Raw genomic sequence first — 6,000 nt, forward strand, 5'->3', positions numbered from 1 at the left:
TATGGATTAGATAATAAATAATAAAAATATTGAAGTTATTTAGTTATAAGGACTGTTCTGTTGCTCTTTTTCGCAGTTGATTTTCGAACCATATATATTTCTAACAGATTTGTGCAAAATTAGGTGATTTTATCTAAACTACATAATCGGCAAATTAGCACCATTTTACAATCAGAAGCTTTTATGGGCTTTTCAAACATTACCTCATCTGAGCTTATGAACTGACAATATAGTGTTCTAAATCTTAACAAAATTTCAATTAAATGTAATTCTTTGTAAAAAAAAATCTAAGCAAGGTAATCATGCTATTATACAGCATTGCAGTTTACCTATATATTTTTCAAAAGGTCAGATAGCTTAATTGGTAGAACAACCCAGGCATGCATCATTAGATGACTCACGGGTGGTTTCGGGTTTGAATCCCGATCTGACCTTCGTAGGTAAACTTGAGGTTGCAAGGCTGGCAACTGATAGTGTGACAATCTGTTTTGGGCGTGGTTTTGGGCTAACCGTTCAGTTCATCGAGTCACATGAAATCCTTTAATATGGACCGTTTGTTGTTTAATTGCTGATTAACATAATAGTTAAAAGTTCATTTCCTTATTTTTTATACCCGTCTTTACGAACTCCGCGTTCTTCTGATAGGAAGTGCCTTTAATAATTTAATTCAAATATTATCTTTATTAAAGGCTTTTGTAAGTTTCTTCTATTAAATATTAATTGAGCTCGCTAAGAGGTTTTGACTTATTTCATGTAACGTAATAACACCGTAGAGATAAATACATTAATTAGTTATGTTTATATTGTATAACAAATGATAGAAATTAATAAGGAGATATTTTAATAATATGTTGACGCAACACTGGGCAAAATACTTGTGACGTTAAAGGGGCCTTTTCACAGATTTTGGCATGTCTTGAAGTTTGTCATTAAATGTTTTATATTGATAAATGTAAACATTTGATCTAAAAAGCTCCAGTAATAATCAAGAATAAAATATAAAAAAATAAAAAAGTAAACCTCAGCAGGGCTCAAACCAGTAACCCCTGGAGTCCTGGAGTAAAAACCAATTAGACTACTCGGCCATCCTGCCAAGTATATTTAACACACGTATTTTATACTTAATATATGCAAACTTCGTAGTTTCACAAAGATGAACGACAACAACAGAACTCTTCATATTATTCAGTCGTTTCGCGTTGCAACGCTTTATAATTTTCATGTTTTCAAATCGTCAAAATATTCATAAAATGGCTATATTAGAGTATGGTAAATATTCAATATTTATGTTTCCTCACACATGTCATAACTAACACGAAAATTTGCGAATCTGAAACAACTTTTTTTCAATTTTGTCAATTTACCAAAACGTGAAAAGATCCCTTTTAACACTATATATATAGAGTTACATGCAGCCGTTCAACTTAGTTGCAATGATCCAACTCCCAGCTATTGACCCTCCGGGTCCTGGGAGTTGCAACTGGTTTCACGATTTACCATAGCAATTTTACCGCTTCGATTCCGGGCGCTGATTTATTGGTAAAATTAGCACCATAAACTATTTTCTGGCATGAATTAACACAAATAGATCGTCAATATATCTATAATGAGCAAATTAAGATAACTTACATGATATGGTGTGCTCGCAGAAGAAAGATTTTAATCAAAGTTTCAAACACGTCAGCCGTTAATGTGAATGTCAACTTGTGGAACAGTTTTTATTAACCAAAAGAAAAAATAAAGGAACGCACGCGGTGTGTTTACAACAACATGTACCTATAAACGGTTTACCTATGCTTTTCTCCGAACATTCAATTTATGTTTTTTAAGAAAGTTTTAAATGGACAGAAAATTTATATATAATTTGTTCAAATTTCAATTAATACTTATGCTAATTGTATATGAATAGCGGTCAGACAACAGACTTTTGGAAGAAACAAATGGAACGACGACCCTTAGGTCTGCTGTAGGGGAATTATAATACAACATGTACAGCAGCAACATGTATTAGCTCTAAAGCATACAATTGCTTTTAGCCATATACAAAATAGAAAATAACAAAAGGGCAATGCATGGATTATAAGAATTATGATTTCCCCAGGCGATTTTAGCCCAGCGAGCTAAAATGCATGCACTTGAAATTCTCACAAGCGCTTGCTGTCTGCGTTCGGCAAATGTTCGATCAACACATGCACGCTCTTATCAGTGGTGTGTGCATAAGGCGCTTAGATAACACGTATGAACGATTAACGGGTCGTTCATGGGGATCAATTAAGGTGTTTTTCCCCTAATAATGGCCGATAATAATCTATTATTACCGGTACATGTGGAGTAAGAGCAATTAAAGATATGCTCAAATTTTTTGTTTGTTTTATTTTAATTAGTTTAAACCTATTTAATGTAGCTCGATTGCATCGAAAGCCGTATGCTTATATAAACGCGCTCGAGTCCGTTTCCCGGGACTAGAACCAGTACTTGGTGTCTTTTGGGGGAGATCAAAGGAACGCTCCCAGTGGGTTCGAACCCGTGACCTCCCGATCGCTATGCGGACACCATATCAACTACGTCACAGCGATCTTTTAAATATTTTAATTGTTTACGACTATTGCAGAAAATAAAAAAGTATAAAGAACTTGCTTCAAAAATAAACCGTAACTGATGTGTGTTGCGGTTGTGCGTAATTTAAGTTATAAATACAATTAATTGGAATCAAACGTCTTATTTGATTGATCCCGACCATTTAATTTGTTCACATTATTTTCTTAACGGCGACTATAGCTTAACAGTACCAATATTTAATATATTCAGATCCAATAGATATACAGTTTCTTTCATATTTACGAAATTCGCTATATACCTGCAACACATTTTTCTTTAGTCTTTGTGCATGACAGAATACAATCTAATAAACGACCGGTAGTTGGAAGCAAGATTTTCCATGGGTCACAGAATGTTTTACAATATTATTTTGCTTTCTGTTTATTTTCGTTGTTATTTAATATTATAATATATGACTTGAATGAAATGAACTGAGGACAAATACATAAATATTAAAAGAAATATTGTGATTTGGTAGCTCCAAAGTAGTGTGGATTTTGATTTATAACATTTAGAAAGTATATAAAAAATTTGACACCAACCACCTGCCGCAGTGCCTGACCAAATTCCTGGGGAAATGCCAGTATATATATATTATTCGCTTGTTATTCTTGTCTGTTTATCATTACATTTTAATCAGTGAAAATAATCAAATGAAAAATCTCTCCCAAACACCTATCACACCAACACATTCGCATTTTGCACAGCACCTCGAACAACACTGACAAAGATCACACTCACATACAAAACAATTCTTTAAAACGCAACCTTCCCTACGCATAACACCCATCTCTTTAGTCAACAAAGTATTTAATACAGACAGCCTCAAGCACTCAGCTCTCTTAAACGTCTCTCTCAGTCCACTGTCTCCCACTAACGAACGACCATACGGATAGACAACTGCAAGGGACGGGTTCTATATACTTTTATTTTAATATGTATTTCAATATTTACACACATTATCAAAGCTTTACAATATGTACACTTGGAGACATACATCTATGAACTTTTATTTTAATATTTATTTCATAATCACACACAGTATCAAGCTTTACAATATGTACATAAGTAGACATACATCTATATACGTTTATGCTAATATTTATTTCATTCCTTTAATTAATTAAATACTAAATTGTATAGCATGAAAAAAGAAAATATTTATTAAGTTTTCCATACTACAGCCTTATCTCTAGGCATGTAAGAACACCCGACACTACATCCATTTTTTTCCGGATTTTCAGTTGAATTAGTATACAGCGCAATAATTGTTTCTACAATGCCGTATCTAAAAGCACGGACTCTACCACTTATTCGATCGCAGCGAGAGTAATAATAAGAATGTGTCCTAATTCAAACTACACTGTTATACGCAATACAATTTCAACTGCTACCATAAGACCAGATCGTCAGATACTACGGTGAAAACAATTTGTGCAGTGTAACCTTTTCTTTCGCTTTGTACTAATCGACAATTCACAACTTCCGCCATAAACGATTTGTTATCAAGTTTATGTTTTGAGCATTTCTCAACAAAATACACGCAAACGGGTGTCGATGGTAACATTAATTGTGTTTGTTACGATGTATTAGGTTGATTGAACTCGATTTTATGGACATATGTGAGACATTATTTTTTTACATTGAATGAGGCTTTATCAAGAAGAACTATGAGCTGTACGTTTGTACTCATAAAAGCTTAGAGCATTCAAGAAGAACTACCGTTCAACTGTTTGACATGCGTAGATAACGTATTCGGAATGGTAATTCCGAGGCTTAAGGCATCAAGGGGAACACTGTTATAGTTAATACATTGTGAGCATTATGGCCAATAGAAGATCTTAATGTCCCGAGAGAAAAGAAGACGCTGGAACCAACAACGAAAATACAAACAACAACGCAAATAACAACAACAACGGAAACGAAAATAGATGACGCAATATGAACAGCGGAAATCAGATCAGAAACACCGAACGCACGCGTTTCGCCAAGGACGACATGACGATCGGCTGATATTAATCATCACAGCGACAGGGATAGACCCGATTCGCTTACACAACGTGGAGACGGATCGATCTTAATCTTTGTGACGGCAGTAACCGGCCCGACTTCAAGCGGCAGTCTATTCGCCGCTATCCGCAACTTCAATACGACATGGTCGACAACAGATGTACTGATGTCCGACGATCCACAGATGATGTACTGATGTCCAACGATCCACAGATGATGTACTGATGTCCAACGATCCACAGATGATATGCCCCTCCACGTCCCGATTGACATTTTCTTTCAGTCACAATAACTTATGTTATATATTTCAGCAGAAACACTCGTTTAAATTTAATTCATGTTTACAGATTTTCATCATATATGTGTATTGATCACTGATGTTTTCATGTTTTTCATGGTTCAGTAATTCCATTTAAAAGATTTTTTCATCGTTTGTGTTAATATGAACAATGTTTTCATGTACTTCCATAGCTAAAATCTTAACGATTTATCATAAAATACAAAAAAATCTAATAAAGGGGGAAGGTTGTGTGACGTAATAACCCCGTAGAGATAAATTAATTAATAAGTTATGTTTATATAGTTTATATAGTATAACAAATGATAGAAATTAATAAGGAGATATTTTAATAATATGTTTGAGCAATTTATAAATAAAATAACTGTTATGATTATTGATACGTAAGAAAATGTTAAAAGTTTATTTTCATCAATATTCAGATCTTATATCAAAATAATAACTGTTCAAAATATTTGAGGGTTCATTCTGTGCATGCAGGAACTGGTTAAAATATCGAAAGGTTTATCAATAGCAGTAAACATAAGTCAACAAATTGAAAGAGCAGAGATAGTATATTTAAATAGAAAAATCCAGAGTCTGTATGTTTAACAAGACACTTATTTGATGAAATGTTTACTGCAGTCATACAAAGTTGCATTCATCATACAAAGCGTTGCACCGGGAAACGGGATCTTAGAGTACATTAAAAATTTCATGTAAAAACTTGGAACAGTTTAGTTTATCCACTCCCAGGGTGCAATTCAACGAATCAATAATAAGCACGAACACTAATGACCAATCAAAGTTATAAAGGAAATATATGCAAATTAACCTGTAGACAAAATGTAGATGTTGGTCAGAATTGGGGATCTTGCGGATCTTGCAGGCAAATTTGTCACGTCTTCTTGACGTGGCGGCCATATTGGTCTACATATCGTACAATTGATCTACATATTTTATGTTTCGTTCGAACACATGATTATAGAAAAACGTTTTATTGTTAGTAGTTATGTCTTCATTGTTCCATAAAATGATTTTACTGTTTTTTTGGTTTCTAAGTTATGAGTAACTTTACACCATGCTGATAGAACATTCGATTGAACTATGTTTTG

The sequence above is a fragment of the Dreissena polymorpha genome, chromosome 16 (assembly GCF_020536995.1).
Source record: "Dreissena polymorpha isolate Duluth1 chromosome 16, UMN_Dpol_1.0, whole genome shotgun sequence".
NCBI lineage: Eukaryota > Metazoa > Mollusca > Bivalvia > Myida > Dreissenidae > Dreissena > Dreissena polymorpha.